The 24,888-nt window shown below is 38.7% G+C and overlaps 1 protein-coding gene across 3 annotated transcripts in view; it reads left to right on the forward strand.

Annotated features, from left to right (window-relative positions):
* Window positions 1-24,888, forward strand: part of EHBP1 (EH domain binding protein 1) — a 251,880-nt gene that overhangs the window by 76,576 nt on the left and 150,416 nt on the right. The gene's annotated exons all lie outside the window — the stretch shown is intronic.

Consider the following 24,888-nt stretch of genomic DNA (forward strand, 5'->3'; position numbering starts at 1 on the left):
TATTTGAGGAGGGAAGGAAAAAGAAACTTGATCTCCACAGGTGATAAACCTGGGTCAACCTTGTTTGGGCTCAGAAGCTAAGCTGGGTTGAGACTGTTTATTATATGGATGGGAGACTTCCAGGGAATAATAGGATGTTAAGGTAGGCTGGGAAATTGAAAAAAAAATTCAGAAGACTCAGTAGAAGAAGAAATACAAATCACTTCTGTATTGCTACCAAGACCATGTCCATGAAGTTGAATTCAGTTTGAAGGTGACTTTTTATCTTGATATTAATTATAATATAGTATCAATCCATCAAAAGTCAAAACTGGGTTACTCTAAATCATCCAAAAATCTATTAGTAGTTCCCAGTCTACTTTCTGCCCCTTGCCGCACAGGATAACATCCCAAGTTGTTCCTAATATCTCCATTCATTTCTTTGTCCTACTTCCAACTGAAAATATGCATAAGTGATACTGCCAACATTTGCAGACAAGCAGTTCTTTTAGTAAAGAGGTCTGAGTATGAAGTAAAGTGAATAGTAGAAAAGAAATGAGCTGACTTGTCTAGTATAGTAACAGTTTTCTGATGTGGTCATGACATCATATGTATTCCTATCAGTACTGGGAGTGATCTAGAGGTTAGCTTGAGGCAATATGAATGCTTTCACATCAACTGAAAAGAACAAAGGATAAAAGAAAGGAGAAGTTGTTTTGACCTCCTGGAATTTCCTGGAACTCCTGAATTCTGGAGGAAGTTAATGGGTCTTAACGAACCATCTTTCCAAATGTGAGGCTGCTTGGTACACTACAACCACTTGATGGCACCCTTTGATTTAGGACATAACTCATTAGGAAGGAGGAAAAAAACAGTGTGGTGTAGCTATAGTAGTTGTAATGGAATAACATGTAAGAACTAAAGGTATCTGGTTAATGTAGAGATGAAATGAAACAGCAAGACTAAGCTTTTCTGACCCTTCATGAGAGAATAGATGAAAAAAAGGGGGGAAGAATAAGATATTGTGCCAAAGGCAGAGGAGGAAATTCAAGATCCACACACATAATCTCTGGCTCAGCCTCTGAAATGTTAATCCCTGGGTGGAATTATTTTGAGCTGCAGATTGCAATTTATCGTCAAAATGGCAGTGTCAAAAAATACTTCTTGTATGGGTGACGTTCAGAGCTAGCCAATTTTAATATAAAATAGTTTACAGAGCACTATTTAGCATTTTAGTAGCAGCTTGTTAAACTTGGGGGGATTCATTTCCTGATGTTGCCTTCTGCCCAGAAGTTTTGGGGTTCTCAAAGATTTCTCCTCAAAACTTCCAAGTACGTTTTCTGTTCTGTTCAATCTCTAATTTTTTAAAAATGCATGTATACATTAGTTCGGGAAAATATTTTCACTTCAAGCTGAATAGTATTATCCTCATATCCATGTGCTAGTGGAGGTGATAGCAAATTGAGTTGGGCAGGATGGAAGCCATAAACAGGAACAAAAGCTTTATAAGGTCTTAGGAGTTCTTGTATTGTAGTTGGCCTGTTTATAAATCATTGTGAGATAGTTTCCTTGCAGAAAATAGATACAGAAAATTAGGGTAAATTTGACTTTTCTAGGCTTTGACATTCCTAGTAAATGGCCTTAAGGCAGTTTATAATACAGCAAAATCACTAAAACAGAGTTAATAAATGCAATTTAAATCAAAGCTTTAAAAAAACAGTACAGAAGTAAAACTTTGCATCTCAGAATTTTAAAATTGTAATAGCTGAGCAGAATAAATGTGTTTTTATTGCATGCCCCAAAGCCATCGGGAACTAGTATTACCCAAACAATTATTATTATTTGAGTATTTGTCCACATTTGTTATATGTAGCTCTAGTGCTGCTTACCAGCATATTATAAGTGCCTATTCAATCTTCATATTATTTGAATGTTTTACAAACATTTAAAACAATATCAAATGTTTGCTATGCAAAATTATGCATGCTGATACATATACATTTGAATTATGTCATGCATCTTAATAGGCAAACTACATGTGACATGGCAGTTCTATAATCTATCCATATTTCCATTTTTATTTAAATGCAAGGAGTCAGCTCCATTTTTTCAGTTACCACTTTGTCTCAAACTTACTCCTTGCCTTGCTTTGTGTGGGGTAGACAAGCAAGTACCTGTATATCCTATGTAATGTTTAGATTGGGCCTACAGCCAAGTAATTTCAAGCGCACAAGAAGAAAAGTAGATTCTGCTAAAATGTCTGTATCTGATTCATGTTGTAATACTAAATGTATTGACATAAGTTTTTGTGGTTTCAGTGTGACTTGCTTCTGAGTAAGTCTTCTGATAGTCACAGTGTGGTGAGATTTATTGGAGCAAATAGTTTAACTTTGCCATTTGTGTAAACTTTGTTTTCACTGTGACAACTAAAACTCAGTGCAACTCTAGACATTTGAGGGGATTCTTGATGAAGAACAATACATGTCAGATAACTAAGCTTTTTCTTAGTGGGAGGGGGTTCAAACTTAGGGGAAGGGGGGCTTCCTATCAGCTTTTAATTCTGACAGGACTAATTAGCACCTAGCAGTTTATCTGATCACTGCTAAATACTTGATGAATGCTGATGATTGGGGGGGGGAGGGCAAATAGATCTACAGTTGCAAGACAGACTCTCCCAAATCTATGGATTCAGGATTTTTTCCTTAAAAGAAAAGATGGTTATTTATAAAGGACTTTGATTCTTAAAAGAAGCTATTCGTTTTCTTGTAGAAACATTTGGTGGGCATTAGAGTCATTTCACAAGATGGGCGGTGACAAATTTGATGAATAAATAAAGTAAATAGATTAACTCTTAAAAGTTTTATATACTAATGGCTTTTGACAAAATATTTTTAGATATTTGATTATGTATTTTAGATACATGGTAGCCTGCAAAATTCAGCATGCACAGAATATATGTGTACTGTCCTTTAATATAAACATCCTGCAGTAATGGATAATCGTGTACAGAATTAATATCAGTGCTTCTTCAAACTGTAGCAAGGAATACACAGAAGTATATTGTCCCTACTACATGATTTTAAAATGTCAAATTCAGGTTTCTCTTTCACAGTATAGTTTTTTTCTGTCTGGATATTATGTTGATAAGTCAACATCCATATTGAAATGGTTGAGAGCTCTGTTTTATAGATGGATCAGCCAAAAGTAAGTTCTTATGTTAACATTTTAAATAGGTCACCACTTTGACTTGATCCTATATATTATGGATTGTGTCCACTGAAATCAGGTAATGGAATTCCCAGTAATTTGAATGAATATGGATTGAATTCATGGATGATTATACTGATGATTCATATTCCATTCCTACTAGCCTGGTCCTCTTCCTGTGGTTTCAGAAGTAAAATAAAAGGTGATGTCCTGAATTTTTAATCTCTGCATAGCAGATTTCAAAATGTTTGGAACTACATCAGCATCCAGTGTGGCTAGACATATCCATTACTAGTTTCTGCTGATATACCAAATATATCCTTTCCTGGACAGAGATTTCCTAGCTGCAGGACAGTGTTCAAGTCCTGGAAACCTCAGGTTTAGGCTGCTATAAGCCACTGTGTATGGATCTGATCTTGCACTTGTGTAAAATGTAGCTGGCAAGTTGCTGAATGAGGAATCTAGCTTCAAATATACTATTGCTGAGGCCATGGCAGTGACTGCCAGTTAGCTGCTGAGTGAAATTTAAGATGTTAGTTTTGACAGACAAGGCTTTCAACAACTTGGAAGTAGGATACCTTGCATTGCCATTGTAGAGTATGTTGATCACTAAGATTATCAAGGAAGTCCTCCTGTCTATTTTGAGGGTTGCAGAAAGCCTTTGTGATGAGCAGGATACAAAGGGGAGGGTTTCTGGCTAGTGGGCCCAACATTCTTCAGTGCTCTTCCCCCTGAAATTTAAAGCATCCACAAATCTTTTAGGCATCAGTGGACCTACTTCTGCACCCAGATTTTCCCTGTATGAATGTTAAAGAAATGTTTTTTATTCATACGTTTGCTTTCCTTTTTCCCTTCATGTTTTAAATAGAAATTCTTACTTTAGACTATTTTAATTTATTTTATATTACCAGTTTCAATGTGATTTATAGTAATGGAAAGCAATATTTAAATAAAGTTTCCTCTGGGTTAAGCATGACTTCATGGGCACATTGGTATAGTCTTCTAACCAATAATTGATTGATTGATTGATTCTGTGCCATCAAGTCGTTGTCAACTCTTAGCAACCACATAGATTTTTTCCATGACGATCTGTCCCTAACCTGGTCTGTCAGGTCTTCTAAAGGTGTACATTATCACTGTAACTGAGTCCATCTACCTTGTTGCTGGTCATCTTCTTCTCTTTCTTTCCGCCTTTCCCAGCATTAGAACTTCTCCAGAGAGCTAGGTCTTCTCATAACATGTCTGAAGTAAGATAATGTGAGCCTGGTCATTTGTGCCTTGAGGGAGAACTCTAAGTTGATTAGTTCGACGATCCATTTGTTTGTTTTCTTGGCTGTCCACAGTGTCCTCAGGAGCCTTCTCCAACACCAAAGTTCAAAAATGTGAATTGTTTTCTTATTTTGCTTCTTCAAAGTCCAACTTTAGCTCTCACAGACTGTCACAGGAAGTACCACTGCTCACACGATTCTGATCTTCTCTACCATTAATAAGAAAGTGATTTGCCATTCCCTTCAAAGACATTGGTGAACTTCCCAGAGACTACAGCTCTAGTATTTCCCTGAGGTCCCCTATTCAAGTAATAACCAAGTCTGATCTTGCTTAGCTTCTGAATCCAGATAATGTCAGCCAAAGATTGCCACCTACTTATACTTATTTAATAATGACAGTCATAATAATATCTTGATCAACAAAAGGAGTCATTATTTTTAAACTGTGTAATATGTGACCTGGGTGGAAGAATAAAAGTCATGCATACTTCAGAACCAGAGAGAAAACTTTAAAAACACTTCTCTATGTTTTTTACATAAGCTTGGCTGTGGAGCAAGAACTGTAGCATTTCTATTTTAGAGTACAGGTAGTCCTTGACTTACGGCCATTTGTTCAGCAACTGTTTAAAGTTACAGCAGTGCTGAACAAAGGGACTTAGGACTGGTGCCCAAAGTTACAGTCTTTGCAGTGCCCCCGCGATCACGTCATCAAAATTTGGGCACTTGGCAGCCCAACCACACAACAGCAAGGGCGCTTCAACTCCTCCCACCCACCTATCTCCCCCCATCTATGGCCTTTTGACCCCCTGATGCGCTGCACTCTACCACCCCACTATCCGTCACCGTCTTCTTACTCCTGCTGCTGACAAGGCCTGGCCCTTCACAAGGCAGCTGCTGGCCACATGAGGCTTTCTTCCCCAGGTCACGCACAGTGGTTTTCTCACAAGACTTGGAGAAGATGGCCTCATGTGGCCAGCAGATACCTCATGAAGAGCCAGGCCAGGCACGGCTCATCAGCAATGGGAACAAAAAGACAATGAAGGTCAGCTGGGGCGGCAGAGCGCAGGGTGGCAGGGGCCTTGGAGCGGAGGGTAGTGAGGGCGACTGGGACTGGGCTGGGGCAGCTGCAGCTTGGCGCCACACTGATGGGCCTAGCTTGGGCTGGGCTTAGCGCTGCAGCTCTGGGACTGTTTTTTGTGCAAAAGGGATTTTTGGCTCACTGCAGCGCAATGTGAAACCCAGCCCCAGCCCGCCCAGGAGCACAGCGCAAAGGAGCTTATGGCATGCCACAGCTCTGAGGCTGCAAAAAGCAGCCCCAGGGCTGCAATGCAGTGTGAAGCCCAGCGCCAGCCCGGCCCAGCAGCCAGCCCAGGCACGTCTCGTCAGCAGCAGGAGCGAGAAGACAGTGAAGGTCAGCTTGGGTGGTGGAGTGCAGGGCAGCAGGGGTCTTGGAATGCAGTGTGGCGAGGGTGACTGTGACTGAGACTGAGCTGGGGCGGCTGTGGTTTCCCTGGGCATGGCAAGCAGCCCCAGAGCTGCACGATTCTGGGGTTGCTTGCCGACCTGCAAGACAGGGTTCAGGGTGGCCAAAAGGGCAGAGATGGTGGGGAGGAAATAGGTATGTAGGGGGAGATGGAGGCAGTCCCTTATGTTACTGAGGCTTGGGGCTGGGAGGGACCAAGCCTGGAATAGCTTGAATTGGGGTGGGTCCTTGGCTAAAACTGGCGGAATTCGCTTAACAACTGCAGCAAGGAGTGCCAGGATTGCTGTCACTAAGTGATGCAGTCACATGATGTCTCACTTTACAACTGCATCGCTTAGTGACAGAAATTCCGGTCCCAATTGTGGTCATAAGTTGGGGACTACTTGCATCAGTCTTTGAAGTCAGAGGAAGAAAAGTTCCCAGTTGCTAAGTCAGTAAAAAGAAATAAAAATCATATAAAATAAGTTGATAAAATACATTAATTGAATGTATTTGCTCACTTCAAGGCATGGTTCAGATACTAATTAATAGATGCTTAAACATTTACACAACATTTGGTTAAAATAAAATAGATAGAAAATCATATTTTCCCCATGATCAAACTTTTAATTCGAGTGGTGGGAAAATGTAATGACATTCTTCAACTTACTGCACTAAAAACAATAATCATGGACCTTACAATTCTATGTTTTAGAAATATGGGAAACAATTCAACTGTATTTTGAACTTAATTGTAAAAAACTGTCCCAATTTTATCAGTTAATTGCAGGTGGCTTTTCTGAAAATGGTTTCCTTACTGGCTGCTGAGGAGGGGGCTGTTTACAAGTAGACTCTGGCTTTGGAATTCCTCTTCCCAAAAGGTTTACTTAGTACTGAATGTCACATCTTTTTTGTGCTCCAGTATTTTAGAGCTGTTATTTACAGTTTTAAAATCTGTTGCTATGATTTTAGTAACTATTGAATTGAATTTTGTTCATTTGGAATGGTGTAACCTACTCTGGGTCATTTTAAGGTAATAAATAAATAAATAAATAAATACATAAATAAATGTGATGCTGTGCACTCTCCCAGAGAGTTTCTCTGTTTATTGAGTGACTGTAAACACCTTAATCCAGCATTCATTTTTTGGCACATATATGGGCTTTTTGGACTGGAGATTTGTTTATTATTGTGTGTTCATTTGATTGACAGACATGCTAAGACGCCTTGCCTGTTTTTATTGTAAGTTGTCTTCCAGCAACACAAACCAGCCCCAATAAATTAGCTGTGTCAGACACTTATAGAGCTCTGTTAAGGTTTCATAGCAAGGAGGTAAACACTATATAACTTTTTTTCTGAACTGGAGTAGCTTGCAATCTTCAGAAACAGATTGTGAGTTTGTGTTTAATTTTATAAAAAAATGGTCTAATTGCTGCATAAGCCTGATTATATTTTAGTTAGGTCTGGATTAACATTGGCTTACAATTACGACTTCCAGTGCATTATTATTAGAGATCTGTGTGTCTAGTTTTGAGGTATGCCTATTGTGATAACTAATTAAAATGCTGCAGATGGTGCTGCCTGAGCCAATTTAAGGACAAGAGCATGAATTTCCAGTTATGTGAGCTAGATAATGACAATTTCTTAATATGCTAGTTGCCTTGAAAACAGTTAAGTCTTAGGTAGCTAGAATCAATTTGGGACTTATTTTTACTAACTTTGAGGACTCAAAAACTTGAATCTTTTTCTTTAGGCACATTTCTACAGTTGATTTGCTGTTAGTTTCACTGGTGACACAATGGACCCCCCCCCAAAAAAAACCTCATTTATTAGTCCAAGACATGCATAAACTAGGGAGGAAGAGAGAATATGTCAGCGTTTTCCCTGCTTTATCTTGGGAAAAGCTTGAGGATTTAAGTGGAAGCCCGCTATAGCTGCAGCACTGATTTTGGGTTTTTTAGTCATTGTGTTTTGTTACATACTGTGATTCTTCTGTTCCAGTCTTTGAGAGCTGGTAGTGTATCAATCAACTAGACTGTGATTGGTTAGTTATTGTATGGAAGGCATTTCAGACAGAAAATGGTAATTAAGGAAATGTTCTATTTTTCATCTTTTAATTTTGGGTTTTAAAATATACATTTTCAAGTAGGAAGCTACAGAGTTTGGTAGTCATTCATTCCATTTTTGTAGAAGTAGATATTCCAATATGAATGCTTTTAATTGCAGATACCTTTGTACATATTGGAAATCTCAGGACAGGCTAAGAACCACCTAAAATTGGTTGTTAGACTATATTCCATTTGCCTCAAAAATGTCTGTATATCAGATTGACAGTCCATAGTAATGCACGTGTGCACTCAGAGGAAATATACAGTGTGGATCTTTAAACTATCAGGCTAACCCAGGTGTTAGCATATTCACTCTCAGCCTCCCTTGGAGAAGACTGCAATGAAACATCTTGCTCCTTACCTGGTACTCACTAGATCTGTCACCCCATCATTTACTGTCATCATTGGCCAGGTTGACCAGTGATGCTGGGAGCTGAATGGATGGCATACAGTTGGGTAGGAGGGCCGTGTAATGTTAACGTTCTTAATATGAGGTTCTTTTCCTGCATGCAGAAATCCATTGAATCTGCCTTCCTTGATGTCATCTCGTAACAGTACAGCTCTCTCTCTATATGTAACATTTCTTTAACTTACAGATTTGCTCACCAAAGTGCTTCAGATGCACACAAAGTAATAATTAAAGCTTTTGTTATTTTCCTTGAAGAATATAATTTCATGAATAGGGTGTGAGGTTGAATTTGAGGAATTATGAGTTATGAGGTGAAAAGGTTGGCTTGGTAATTTGTGAAGTGCTACATAGCAATTCTTCTCAGTACAAGGGGTTTTTTATTATTATTATTTTCTTTTAAGGAGAGTAGCCTCGGGCAAGAGTAATAGCTACATACTAGTTGCTCCGGTCTCTCCTCCCATTCATTTCACAGGAAGTTTCTACAACTATTTTTGGCTTTGTTTTATGCAAAGAAACACCATCTCTTTCTCTCACTCCATCTCAGCAATAACCAGCCCTTGGAAGTTGGGGCTAAAGTTGGCATTTGACATCTACAAGTCCACAAAGATGTTTTGCTGAATAATTTGTGCAAGTTCTAATCAGTTTGGCTTTTTTAAAGTAACAAGCCTGCATAGCCCTGGAGGATGATTGCATTCAGGTAATATCACAGTTCTCTTCCATCCTGTGAAGCACCAGTCTGTGTGGGCTCAGTGGCTCTGCAGCAGATGCAAGCTTGACATCCTGACATGTTTGAGGGTTCTTTGGCAGTCAGGAAGGTTGGGAGTGCCTGGGCAAGTAATGGTTTTGTTTATTTTGGAGATATGAATAATGGGAGGTGTCAGGAGGTAACTTTCTACAGTCTCCCTGAGGAGACATGTGTCATATTTGAACCATAGCTGTCCTCCACCCTCTCTCCCACCAGCTACCTTTATCTAGTACTAAGGTGAAACAGCATTTTGCAAAAGTGTGAGAATGGAAGGAGGGAAGAAAGTGTCAGTGCTGAGAGCAGAAGCAAAGGAGCCCTCATTCCCAGCTGGAGAAGGCTGGCTGGCTGTGGCAGGATGGACTTGATAATGCAGAGATGAGCTGATCCATCACTTTTGTCATAAGTATGCCTAGCTGATCATGACCAGAGTTGAATCAAGTCCAAGCCTTGCTATGTAAACAGTGCAATCCAGTAAGGTGAGTGGTCAGGGCAGAGCAGAGCAGGAAACCGGGAGCCCCAGCCAGATTATGTTCCCCCTCCCACCCGTTGAGAGAGAACCTTTTGATTTGCCCTCAGTAGAGCTGCCAGGGCACCACTTCCCTAGGGACACCGGGATTGTACCTCATTTGCTTCACTACTCAAGTCCTTTCTGTGCTTTTTGAAGTTTAAGGAAGCATACAAACACAAATAGATATTAAAAATCTGAGGGGGCAAAATGAACACTTCTTGATGTGGCTCAGCAAACTTTGGCGTTTAAAAGCTTGCATACACCTTTGCAAAAACAAGAAATAAAGTAAAAGAATGTAGCTTTACATTTGGAATTTGTTCTGCAGTACTTAGAACCCTCTCCAGTCCCAAAGGATTCTGGGCAGAATACAACATCAAACAGAAAGAAAACAAAAGCACATAAGAATAACTAAATCAGAACAGTATCAAAAACGAAAATAACCATAGAAAGCAAAGATAAAAATCCCAAATTACAGTGTTTGAGTTGGACACCACACTCTTAAAAGAGTCCATTTTATGCAGATAGCAAAAATTCTCAGTGCATCTCCGTTGACTACTTTTTACTGTCTAAATTTACAAAATAATGAATGGCAATCTCACTTAAATATTTACTTCACATGATAGTTCCATTTGTCTTAAATATTTGACCACAAGAAATAACTTTCTGTTCATTATAGAAAACATGGCACTTTTGTCATCTAAATTTAGTGCCTATTAATGGCAGATATGGTCATAAGTAACAAATGTATGAACATTTAAATAAATAACCTTAGTATAATGGAATAAGACCAAAAAAGCTACTAGCCTACAAAAATATTTTTAGACAAAATTGCTACTGTGCTTATTGTTGAAAAAGTAAAACGGCCTTAATTAAATCCATAAGCCTCCCCCCTCCAAATACTCTCCAGTTTTAATTTAATTGTACCCTTTGTAACATTATTGTATTTAGAATACTGTTCATAAACAGGGGTAACAGATTCTTTGACCCCACCTGGTTACCTGGGAGCGATTTTTGTCATAGGTAACAAAACAGCTAGTTACTTGGCCTGCCTTCTGGTGCTCCTATTCAAGTAAGTATGCACAGATGATACTGGGGTGGTTCAGGATATTCCTCACACACACAAGCATTCAAAGGATATGTAAGGGTTAGGGTAAATATATACTATTTATGTGCCCCACATCCATTCCTTCTTACCATACATTTGGAACACATTATATGTGGTACGATTTATATACTTGTACATATTGGAGGGACCTCAAATTAACATTCCAATGACCGTTCAGATGTGTGGAAATCAACCTGTACTTAGTATGGCCCATCGTCTCTTAGAGGATGGACATGTGTTGACAGATCAGCTGTGGACACTCATGCCATAGCTGGGAGTGAGCTTGACAAGGGCTCTCAGCCCAACTTACTTTATGAGATTGTTGCCCTGGAGATAAAATGAAGCTGAATGATTTGTATGAGATCACCAGAACTTTCTTGATCCCAGTAGGTTAACAGGTGGGAATTAAACTGCTGAGAGGGAAGAAACTGAGTGAGAAAACAGATGTCGTTTTGTGCGAAAGATTATGAAGTCCATTCTGGCACTGAAAATAAATTTTGATCCATATCAGCAGGAGAAGGTTCCCAAAGCTGGGCCTGGGCAAGGAAAGCCTTTTGTGCTGGCCACATCACCAATCCTAGAAGCCTTGCAAATATTATATAAACAAATACAAAGACACGGTATCCATGTTCAGTGTTCGCAACCTAGCTTATTGCAAATAATTAACAGAAACACAGTCAGCTTGTCCATCCCAAAGTGCAGCTCTCTGTATTACTCCATATTCTGCACAATTCTGCCCCATGATCTAGCAAAAGACAAAACAGATTCTGCCTAGAAATAGATATATTTTGCACAATTTTCATGCATGTTGGAGTATACAGATTATCCCCATTTCAGGAAAATGTTATGTGTGATGCTAAATAATTCTTAGCTTCAGAACTAGACTGAAGGGATTGTAATTCGTTGCCTTTGAGAAGTGAAACAAAGCTAAACATCAAATACTGGTATGAAATCCATTAGTACTATGCTATAGATGTGAACTACAGATTCTTTATGATGCTGCAGTAAATGTATCCAGAGCTATATTAATGTTAACCATTGCCCATCTTCCCTTCTTGAAGAATTTATATTCATTAATGGCATCTTAGTATAACACCTTTATGCTAGGAATGATATTTCAAAATGCTGAATAGGAACAAGTGTCATTTGGACTTCTTTCAAAGCCAGAAAAACTAGCTTAATAAAATATTATTTTAATAATTCAAATCTTCCATCAATTACAATATAGAGAGGTGAATACATTAACTCTTTATCAACAGAATTTTACTTTTAGCCAGCATCTGGCATGAAGTACTTGCTTCCCATGAACTTTATATAGAACATGTCTTAGCCAAAACAAATAAAAGAAGGAATGCTTTGTTAATCATCCATAACTAATTTGTGCACACTGTGGAAAGAAAATTCAATCAGTTTGCGATGGAACTTTTAAACTAGAAACTGCAAATTAAAATGAAATAAAGCTAGAGCAAATAAAATACTGTCTTTTTTTTGCTTTCAGAACTGTGGTATACTATGGCAAAAAGTGGCAAAAATATTTGGAGATTATTATCCTATAGCATGGATTCAAGAATAATATTTTCCTCCAAATACTGTAAATAGCTATTATATACATATCTCTGCAATTAATGCAGCAGATAAAAAAGAATCCATGTTGGCGGATGTGTTCAATCTATTCCTTTTTGTGCTTAGACTATGATTGTGTTAGGTTTGAAAGCACAGTTGTGTTTGAAGAGAGGGTTTTTAAAATTATTTTCTCATATATTGCTTCTGTATTGTGAGAAAGAAAATAATTACCGTACTGCTGATGAAAAAAAAACCTTGCCAGCTCAAAAATAAATGTTTATTGGGAGATGAGATTTGTTCCAATTTTAATCCAGGGGATTCTTTTCCCGATATAAGTAGTTTTAGAAAGGTTTAGAGGGTACTGGCATCTGTAACATGTTGCGTGTATGTGCTTTGCTAAGGTGATAAATAAGTGTGTTTATAATAGACTGTCACTCTCTTCGCTTAAATGTATAGGACATAACTATGGAGAAGTGTTACATGCAGAAACATGCATTTATCAAGCTTAATCCTCAGAAGATTCCACATTTTGTAGGTATTTATTCCTCCCGTGGTGATAACTGCATTATATATCCGATTCAAATTTTATACTTGGTGTTAAGTGTGCGCTGTGTATTGCACAAAGTTTCAAAAGCCATGGGTGGTGTCATTAACGTGATATTGTGTAAGACCCAACTAGTTTAGATTTCTTTCATTCAGCAACTGTTTGCGTAACTTCTCAGTTAGAGATGCTGCAATTCCAGAAACTTCTTGTGCTTTTACATATGGACATTACCACTGAATTTTTCACTGAATATTCATATCAAATATGTCATCAGCTTGGTTTTTCAGAGGTTTTGTGATTGGTCAGAAGGTATACTTCAACACTGGGCAGTTACAGAACTGGGAAAGGCAAAAACCTGAACAGCAGTTCCTGATGCTGTCCACATGTTTTGCTTTCCAACCCAAATGTGCGCAGTAATTCCAGCATTGGAGGAAAGAATATCACCACCACCATGCTTAATATTCAATATCTCTACAAAAGTCCCTTTTCCTTTTTTAGGATGCTTGATGATTACCTTTGAATTTATTCTGTATTTCAAGCAGTTGCCTGGAATCAGCCATAAAGAAATGGTTTACTCTCAGAGTGCTTCTTGTGGTGGTGATAACAACAGTAGTACCATGTATATTAAGTAGTGTGCTTGTGCCTACGTGCAGTATAATAACAACAACACAAATCACAGTGCAATATAGACAAATGAGTTATACAACAAATATTACAATCATCAATTATTTATTTATTTGATTTCTTTAACCACCCATCTCAACAAGTGACTCTGAGCGGCATACAGTCATAAATACATAAAATAATTAAAACAATAGAAATAAATATATATGGTCACTGAGTGAAACTATTGCCATAGATACTAATATCGCCAAGAAACGGGGCCCTTAACACACTTGGGGCCCCAGGCCTGGGCACAGCTATACCATCATTTAAGGAATATTATTTTTTCAACCTCAGTTCCTTGGGGATCTTGATTTTGGTTGAATAGGCTATCCAGAACCTGACAACAGGAGGAGGCAGACTGCAGAATACAAATGAATCCTGCTTTCTATGACAGTTCCATTTGCAAAATCCACATCAACTCAAGTCTGACCAGCCTCACTATCCAGCTTGGGCATCTTTCCCACTCTTTGGACATTGAGGGGGGAGGGAAAGAGGCTGGTTTTGGGAGGAAAGAGAGTGGTACTACTACAGCCAAGAAAAAGGAAAACCTAAAACTCTGGGGAACATTGGGTTGGAGAGAGTTGCTGAAGAGAACATAGCAGAGATGGAAGTGCCACACATCACATGCTACCAGGCATCAGGAGAGAGATATCCCTCTTCTAGTTCCACCAAACAAAGGAGAGAATGGAGACTCCCAGGCTCTTTGGGGTCAGAGCAAGGGTGTATTTAGGCATAAACTGTAGGTGTTATGTGGGAAACATAAATGCATATTTATACTTCTGAAATACAGAAGATGTAGGTGGAATGATTCAAATGTTTTGATAATATCTTGATCTGGCCTTGGGATTGTAATTAGAAACAAGTACAGAATTGCTGTTGATACCAAGAAATGTTAAAGAAAGTTTATCAAAAAAAAAAAAAAGTACGAGGTGTATCAGCCAACATTTGGTTATTTGTTTTCTCAGCAGTTCTGATATCTCCTATAAGCATTTGGACCAGTTGGTTGCCCCTTCTCACTTTTTCTGATCAAAACTGCCACCATCACTTTCTGTGCCCTTTGAAGCAGCCCCTGGCTTAGTCCTTGGGCAAGTAATACTGCTGCTCTGCTAAAAGAAGAAGGCACCTGAGACTTGGCCTACCATGAGGAGAGAGACCTCTGGTGTGGTACTCACAGAGCTGGGTTGGGACCATAAGTGGTACCTTGTTTGAATGGGTTGCAAGAGCATTAGTGGTATTGCTACTTCATATATTACTCCAACAAGTATGATGCAGAGCAGTGTTTCTTAATGTGGTCCTACAACCCCTGGGGGTCCTCTAAGACTCTCCCAGGGGTCCACAAAATCAAAATTATTTGCCAGCCTATGTTGAAAAATAATTCAATATTAAAATCTCATGAAACAATCATGAGAAGCAGTTGCAGCAGTGAACACATCGATTCTCATTTTTAATATGGTGAATATCAATTAATATAACCCATACAAACAAAAGCTCTTTTGAGGTCCTCCATAATTTTTAAAAGTGGGAAGGGGTTATGAGAGAAAGAAGTTTAAGAAGTACTGATGTAGAGGAAGGGCACGTTGCTCAAAAGCATGTGTTGAATAGGTAATACTCCTCCAAACATCACTGCCTCTCCAGCCTTTCAAAGGCATTGCCCAAGTCACACTTGGGTTCTTTTGTAGCTGGGTTTGCTGTGCTATCTGGCATGTGGCTCTGACTAGAAGAAACTGATAGAGGTAGTTTTCAGTTAATGACAGTAATTGGGACCAGGAACTCCGTTGCTAAGCAGTGTAGTTGTAAAATGTGACGTCGTGTGACCGTGCTGACTTACAGTGGCAGTTCTGGCAGGTCCAGTTGTGGTCATGAGGTAGATCCCATACAGTCATTAGGTGCAATGTGACGTGACCACACCTTGCGACTTCCTGCCAGCTTTTCCACTGACTTTGCTTGTGAGAAGCCAGCAGGAAAGGTCACAAATGTCGATCATGTGACCATGGGATGCGGCGTTGTGAGCCAATTTCCAAGCACCCGAATTGTGATCACATGACCGCGGGGACGGTACGACACTGCAACTTTGAGGAGCAGATGTATGTCCCCTTGTTCGGCACCATTGTAACTTTGAACAGTCACTGAATGAATGGTTGTTAAGCAGGGACTAGCTGTCTTCACCTTTCAGTTGCTCTTTACAGTTTTCTTTCAGCCCCTTTTAAGCTTAGGGAGAGACTCTTGTTACCCAGGCAATTACATCAGGAAAGCTAGTTCAGGAAATAAAGCTGCAAGAGTGAGCCAGCCTTTGGATTAATTTCTTTGAGATTGAAGGCATGGGAAAATGAACAAGAGAGGAACGCAACTGTGGATCTGAATATTATGATAAGCCATAGTTAAAACAAGACAGGTCATAAGCCAATAACAAGGCATAGTTTCTACCTGTGTTTTCTGGCATAAGAGAAGCCAAATCAAATCTTTATTTGGGTCATTGACCAGCTCAGCATTACACAATCTACCCAACAATTTGCTTAGAACAAAATAGTCAAAATCAGAAACATTAGGCTTGAAAAAGAAGAGAAGCCATGATAGTTTCAAACATAACGGATAAGAGTCTGAGAAATCATGATCAAGTTTACTGTTATATATGAACCAGGCCAATATTTCTTAGCTTTTTATTAAAATATATTTATTAAGATATGTATATTTCAGTACATTAAAAATGCAGCTATTTCGGTAAAGATTAAATTTGTATATGGGTTAATTCTGCATGTTTCATCTATTAACAAGTTAACAGCTAATAAAAAACATTTAAATTAAGCCCCCATAGACAAATGCAGCCCTGTTAAAGCCTTAGAGGTTTCTGCTCCAGAGTTCCTCTAAAAGAAAGGGATTCACTGTAATGTTTAATGTAACAGAAAAGGAAAAATATTAAAAATGTGGGCAGTAATATTAACTGAATTCAATTAATTTATTTTTAAAATTAATTTTCTTTTCTCTTGACTGTGACTACTTTCCTGTGGTGCTGCCTACTGTGGTGAGACCAAACCCTGGTCTGAACCCTTCTTATAATTGGTGAGAATTATACTAAGAACAGCTCCGGTAGATCTTGTAAGCATGTGGTTCCTTACCAGAAGATGTTCAGATACTAGAAAAGTAATCTGTTCTTAATGTAAATTAATAAACCGAAATTGCATTTATAGAGTGGGATATGCAGAAGTTGGGGATCATTTTAAAATGGCAATAAAATGTCTGAAATCAAACAACCAAGCTCAGAGAGCACCAAGGACTCTACAAAACATCTCTAGTGTTTAACAGACTCATCTGTTTATTTTTCCTCTCCTCCTTAGTTTTGCGGCTCCTTATTTGTCATCTTTTGGTAGTTCTGCTCTCTGTAGCCACTAAGTAAGTCATTAGATATTTATCTGCATCAAGATCTTGATGAACCTGCAGAGAGAAATTGAATAATTATTGTGAGGGATTACAGTTCTTCCATGCTCTTGATATAGCTGTGTGTCAAAATACTTGGCTTTGTTAAAATACTGCATTTGTGTGGGTGCACATAGTCATTGTAATAGCTTTCTCTTGTGTAACTTGCCAAAATGAAAAGTTGCAAATTATAAATAATAGTTGACTGGAATGTGCAAAATGCCTGTGCTCTGACCTGCTTTGACTGGGGGAAGTTAAGGGAAGAAAGGAGGTGGGAGTTGGGGAAAGTTAGGGAAGACATCCAGAGATCAAGAACAATTTTCCACATAAGAAAAAGGCTGTTGGCTGCCTGATAGGTAGGTTTATTACTTTTCTTAAATTCTTTACCAGGGGGAGGTTAGAGTAGAGGCCGGTTTGAGGGTTAATAATAATCGCCCCATTCTCTGCATGTTGCTGTACTTTCTTGCTGTACAGGCAGTGCAAAATATGCAGTGTGTGCCGTAGAGGTCAAGTGGACAGAGATTTCAGGAGACCAATTGCAAAAACTGAGCTTTTGCAGGATGATATGTTGAAATGCAAGAACTGGGGTCCTGTTTTGCTGCTGGTGCTAGCTTTCCTTCCTAGTCAATTAATGGATTGCCAAATTGTGTGTGTGTGTGTGTGTGTGTGTGTGTAAGCTGTTGCAGGAAGGGCAGGTTCATAATGCAAAAGGTGTGTACTTATGTGCCTCAGGAAGAAGCCTCTGTCAGGTATATCGTCAGAGAGGGTTGTTTGTTTGCTGTTGCTGTGACATTGGCAGTGTTGAAGTGAATTTGGCTGATTATTGCTGTTGGCTCTTACTAGGTTCAGGTCAGGTCCATCCTGCAAAAAGTGTGCAGGGCGCCCATTTTGAAATCATGGTAGAAGCTTCTGAAGTCTGTTGCCAGAGGGAAACAAGGTAGCAGGATAAAAGGACAAAGGAGTAAAAAGAGGAGTTATAAAAATGATAAATAAAAATGAAAACAGTAAAAAAAGATCCTGGAGCTTAAGTTCAGAGTTGTTCATCTGTCTTTTTTCCTTTTTATTTATTGCAGTTGAATGAATCTTTTTGTCTTGATGAGACATCACCTCAGATATGTGACTGGTTCTCAGCATAGCAGCCTCCCACTTTCCCAATACAGTGTTTTTATGGATGTTGGTCATAGGCTATGTTGAAGTTAATCCCATTGTTGCTTGTTTCTTGCTGGCTGGCTGTGGCTGCTCTGTTGCAGAATGCACAATTTTAACTGACTTCCATTGTTTCCTATGGGGAATTTTAAAATGTTTTCAAAGTTTATTAATCATACCTTGGAAAATCTTTTGGCAGGTTAGATGAAAGGCGGAATTAACCATAGACAACCATTTCACCCTCTGCTGTCATCCTAGGGCTGTCATCCTAGGGCAGAAATGGAGGAAACGGCTTATTTGGAATTCCTGTTGTTCCCTGTGAAACACTGTAGGCAGTTCATGTTCTCATTTTGCTGGCACGCAACAAGCTTGAAACAAAACACTTTGTGCACACTACTAATTGCTAGTTTGCTATTCCTTCCAGACTTACTAAAAATAAAACAAAAATGGATTGGACTGAACAGTCATTTTCCTTCAAGTTTGAAGCTATTTTCCATTTGTTTCTGGCATCATAGCCCTGTCCAGATATTATGGACTACAGTTCTTTAAAGATGGCTGGGACTGACAAGAGTTGTCCAGACAGAAGGAAGGTATTAGATTGCCTGTAGCACATGGGAGCTGGGATCACACTAAAAAGAGAAGACTTTCCATGCGGGAGCTGCTCAGGAAGTTGAGGCAGGCAAATGTACGATGACATTTTCAAAGGATTTCTGTCACCTTACATCTGAACCTCCATCTCAAGTCCTCTTCCTGCAGCTTTGAGTTACTATTGCTGCAAAAAAGTTTATGCCATTTCTTTTTTATAATTCAGTGCCACACATTCCTTAAACATTAATTTCTCCATTCATATGCATCATCATTTTTAATAAATGTTCTGGATATCTTGAGCCATGCTTTTGCTTTTAAGCACCTTTTTCAGCACAGATTGGACTGTTTGCATTTGGCCCCCCAAATCTTCCATCCAACTGTCTAAATTATTTTAACTGACATAGTTTCTAATTTACTCTCTCCAGTTGAGAGAGCTTCCTGTAGCTTGTCTATTTCAGCATTTAATTGCTCCATACTTTCACAAATTAGATTCTGTAGTGATCCATTTTGCTCTACTGGTGAAGCAAAGATCTCTTCAGCATAGCCTAGGCAATATGGAACTTGTGATGTAGCTTAAGAGACCATCCCCCCAAAACTTTGGGGCTTCTTTTGCTTTGTACTAAGTGAAAAAGCAGACTTACCAATATTTCTGTGATGGCAGTCAAATCAGTTACAAGTGTTGCCTCATTGTCAGTTATGATCCGTTTTCTCTGGAGACGAAATAAGGAAAGATCTGGAAACCTGATTGAAAAGTTTAAACAAACAGATGTGTTATTTAATTGAAATGCATTAAAAAACAGACCTTCCATTAGCACTCTAATATACTGAATATTTTCTCCCATTCAGACATTGTCATTATCATGCTTTTTCTATAAATTTGAACAGGATTTGAATCAGCAAGAAATATTTGCTTCCTCTTCAAATGGTTTTGAAGCCTGAGACTTGCATATATAATTAAACATCTGATTCTATCTTAATATGGAACAAGTTTGCATCATAGCCTGACAACATCCATCATTTTATTGTCATTTTTCATACATGGAACTCCAGACAACGTATGTGGGATATTTCATTTTACCTTTACAGCATCTCTATATATTAACGTTTTCTTTTATGTCTGATCTTTCTGGTCATAGTCCAGTCTTCCCATATTACTGCCCTCCAGATATATTGGAACTACAGTTCCAGAATTCCTTGCTAGCGGTGCACCAGAAGGAATCCTCCTCCTTACACGTTCAGAGCATTTAACAAAATTGCCATTTTTGTGATTTGTTTTTCAGTTGAATTGACAATATGCCTATCAAAAGGTCTGATTCATTTTGGTTTGATAATCTGTGACTCATCAGATTGGAAATATGTTCTTCTCACATGCTTTTCTTGCCTTTCCCTTCCCTGTTTATGCATATTCAGCTTTAGCAAAGATGTCCTAATATTGAAATCACAGTTTCCTGTGATGTTCAGATGAGAAGTATAATTTAGCCACTGCTTAATAACCACAGCCAAGATATGAGCCTGGTTTGTCTTCTGCTTTGGTAGGAATTATTGCTTTGAAGGGAGAAACAAATAATTCTGGTATCTCTACCAGAATTGGATGCAGGTAGGGGAGAAGAAGGGAAGGGACAAATCTGTGTCTGTGCAACTTGATCCGTGTCCTATCATCTGTTCTTTGTAAGTAAATGAGTAAACCGCTTTTACTGTTCACTATGTAATTTTTGTTCATGTGCTTATGATATTATCCATGCTTATCTAAAGTCATCTCTCGGATGCTTGTTTATTTGGGAGTAATAGCAATATGCACTAGCACCAAGGTTAAAATTTAATTTCTGAGCTGCGGCAACTTCCTCAGAATGATATTTGTTGTAATACTAAAGAATGTTGATTAGTACCAAAGGTGTGCCATTATTATTTTTAAGAACATGTTTATATATTAGCTGCCTGTGCTAGGAGTGAAACACTTTACTGCCTGCCATACCCACATAGATTAACACATTGCTAAATTATAAAAGAAAACATAGGCATTCTCTTTTTTTCTCTGCAGAGATAATTAATTTTTTTGGCCTTTCATGTTTTAAATGAAGAGGTTTTTTTCTTCTGCACAAATGTCTGTCATATTTTTGTAAATGATCATCAATTTGTTAACTGAGTTCTTTTCCCAGCACTCCCTCTCTAGAGACAAAATTCTCACTAAAATGGTCAGCTTACTTCAGGGCTAGGCTATATAACTGTGATTAATAAATAAATAAAATTTCAAGCTGGTAGGAGTGGTATCATATGGTAACATTTTCCTCTATGCCAAATACTGATCTGCATATATCCAGAACAGGGCATTTGGGAGACACTAACTCTTCTTTCTCACAAGCTACATAGAGGGCATTTGGGAGTATATTTCTGCTACTGTGGGGAAATAGTTTATGGCTTGCCAATCTATGTACAAGATGATAAAAGAGCTAATTTTTATGCATATGGGTGGGATTTGTTTTCATTATGTTACAGCGTAGACATTCTTAACTTCATGGCAGATCCCTGTTTTCATACTGACTTGCAGTTTGTTCACTTAGGATATAGGACTTAGGAAGATTATTGATTGAGTGATGTATAAGCCACCTCACTCCAAAAACTCTAGATTTGTATGGAAAATAACGAGGATAAGAAATAATGCTACCATCAGACGGACTGAACTGATCCATGTCTGGCAACAGTTTTTAATAACTTACTAAAAGGGAACAACTTGACTGTTACTTTGGTTCTTACATGTTTACCACCACAGTTGGGTAGTGGGAGTCATATGGATATTTTGCCTCAGGCTAGCAAATGTCTCTGGTATTTACAGATCAGTAAACAGATCCAGTTAGTAGTTGCTGCTGTTAAGTTCTTAATGAATAGCAGAGAAGAGACTGCTCCACCAAAAAGAAAACTTCTAAAACCTGGGGTCCGTGATTGTTCGTGGTCTCTATCTCTTCATCTCAAAAACATCATACTCCTTCAAATAATCTTTTATCTTTTCCTTGAGCAGAGAGTGCCTGCCTTTATGAGCAAGGTGAATCCTATTTCAAGAGACAAAGTAATGTTATATGTGGTCTTCTACACTCGCTGAAAAAATGAAGGCCTTTATTTAATGAGATCCTTCTAGCAGGATCTGATTTTTCTGACAAGGAGTTATAGCTGAAAAATAATTTAAGAAAAATATAATGTTACTCATATATATCTGCTTCCAGCATTTGTCTAATTGCCTTGTAGGGTTATATCATAATGTAGTAGACCATACAGGAATGCATGCATTCACTCTTCTGTGGTTTTCTGTACCTTCTCTAAACAACCATGTGTAATTATAAGGAAGATAATCCTGGCTGATAAGTAAAAAAAGGAGAAAAACCCTACTATTTGTTAAGTATTAACTAAATAAAAATACAGTAAATCCTTCATTTAACAGACTGAATGTCTGTTAAAACTGAGATTTTTCAAGCCTATAAAAACATCCATATATGAGATTATTGTGTTAAATAATACTCTGTTGTAGTAATAGCAACAACAGTATTAATAATAATAGTAAATGCCCAGTATAGCACTTAGCAAGGTGACAGTGGAAAAACCAAAAGGAGTGCCGATGTCATCTACTGAAGAGTTTCTGGCTTCAGATGATATCTTCATTTTCCTCTAACAACTGCAATACATCTTCAGTTGCTTCCTCTTTGCCAGCCTCAGTTTTGTGTTAGTTATTCAATTCAAATCCTTCAAGACCATATCCGTGTTATAAAGCAGTTTTTTTCTAGCCATTAGTCAACATTTCAGTTTTGACTGCTTTCCAAGCTGCAGTAAAATTGAAGATCGCTGATTTTAAGTTACAGTTTCTGAGTATATTACCCTCTGGTTTATCAGATTTGATCTCAAATACAGGTGATCCTCAGGTTACAATGGCAATTGGGACTGGAATTTCTGTCAATAAGCAATGCGATAGTAAAGTGGGACGTCATGTGACTGCATTGGTTAGCGATGGCAATTTTGCAGTCCTGGTTGCTGTTGTAGCCTCAGGACCATGCGGATGTTAAGCAGGAAGAGGGGGGAGTCCCAGACAAGCAGGCCGGCAGGCGAGTGGATGCCATGGGGGGGGCAGGGGGGGTGCCATGGGCAAGTAGTCTAGAGCGTGGGTGGGTGTGCGGGTGCTGCAGGGGGTACTGCAGGCAGGCCTCCAGAGTGCAGGGGCAAGGAATGCCATGGGCAGGCACTACAGAACACAGGTAGGTGCCACAGGGGGATGGGGGTGTTGTGAGCAGATGCTATGGCATGCGGGCAGGCGAAAAAGTGGCAGGAGTGGGAGTGATTTCCAACTTCCTGCTGGCTTCCCCATTGACTTTGCTTGTGGGAAGCCAGCACGGAGTGTCAGAAATCACGATTGCGTGAGCACGGCTCACTGCGACATTGTAATCGCAAACCAGACACTGACCATGGGGATGCTGTGTCTTCAAAGACCGGTCATAAATCCCCCTCGTTCAGCACTGTTGTAACTTTGAATGGTCACTTAACAAGTGGTTGTAACTCAAGGACTTATCTGTACAGCTATCATCTACCTCAAAAATGTATTCCTATTAGGTCTTTTAGTTGCCAGAATGATTCCCTGGTCCATGGGCTAAATGACTAATGTTTTGTCTTTGGTCAAAAATAAGCACCAAATGTTTCCATCTTTCCTTAACATATCTTGAGATGGATAAATAAAAGTGTTCACAAGAATCAGAAGAGTCTCATATTTTCTTCTGATATCTGCAGCTCTTCCATTTTATATCTGCTGACTTCAGACACAAGGCGATTGAAGAAACAGTCATTAAAAGCAGTAATATAAACGATGCCATCTTTGATTTATAATATATGAATGGGGGTTGGTACATAAAGCAGCTCTCTTGGATGAAGTGACTTGCTACAATGACTGGTGTTAATCGATGCAATCTGTCAGCATTTGCACAAACTAATACTGAGATTGTCTCCTCACTGATAATTTGTCTTGGAGTTTGTTTTATATTTGAAACCTGAGTGTTCTTCAGGAGCAAATGCCAGAACGAGCCAGTCTCATTGTCACTATACGTTTGTGATAATGTGAGGTCTTCATATTATCTATGCCATTATTTCACTTTTTTCCCCAATGTTCTCTCTCCTCCACTGCAATATTCAGAGCTTTGCCCAAAGTCCACTTGATTGTTCCATCCCTTTTACAAAATCGCCAAAGCGATCCCCACTGGATTTCAGACTTAATTTCATGTGGTGTTAGTTGCAGATCCTCATTCCACTCTATATACATGAACACGAACATTGCTGAACGTGCCACTTCAACACGGTTTCATCAAATGGTAATTCCTGTGCCATTTTCATATGTTTTCTTGTCCCAGTTGCAACTTCCTTACTTCAGTGTTCACAATACGCACTGATAGAAGCTACTTAATGTTGTATTTTGCTTCATGAATATCTGACACTCTTTGTTGCATCACACCATGCTTTTCACAAATATATCCAATGGGCACTCCTGATTTTAATTTTACAGTTGACTCTCCTTCTTTACCTTCAAGTTTACTCCTTTTTGCCCCTTTGTGAAACCATGGTTATGTATTTGCAAAATCCCCCCCCCCCCGCAGAAAAGTATCACAAACAGCAACACTCATTAAAAGGTTGGGATAGCTGCTAACAGTATCAGATGCAATATTGCTACACAGAAGAAATATGATACTTATGTATGAGCAGAAGTAGCAAACATTGTCTGGACTGCTCCCCCAAACAACAAACTTTATCCATTGTTTGAAGCGAAGTTGATTATTGTCTCAAAACTTGGGGAGGGGGGAATCAGATTCAGCAGACTTCGTCCATGACATCTGAAGTCTGCTAAATTGAAGCTCATTGAACTGAGGGTTTACTGTATATTGTTGCTGTGGTTATCATTTGCCTTGAATAAAATATACTAATTCAATCTGCACATTCAAATAGTCTTTCCTAAAAGCGCTTGAGATTTCTGCCTAGTAAAATAAGTCAGAATGCAATATGTCATCCCTGAAGAATATCTTGTTTAAAAAAACCAGCCTTATCTATCCGATTATGCACACTAATATTATACAGAATTATTAGTGCATGTAGATCCCTTTTGAGTGAATTTCAAAAATACACTGAACACTTGAGAAGGATTTAAGTCTCTCAAAAGAACT

This window comes from Python bivittatus, unplaced genomic scaffold (assembly GCF_059951505.1).
Source record: "Python bivittatus isolate LINGU-HERP-01145 unplaced genomic scaffold, Pbiv_v1 ctg000020_np1212, whole genome shotgun sequence".
Classification (NCBI taxonomy): Eukaryota; Metazoa; Chordata; class Lepidosauria; order Squamata; family Pythonidae; genus Python; species Python bivittatus.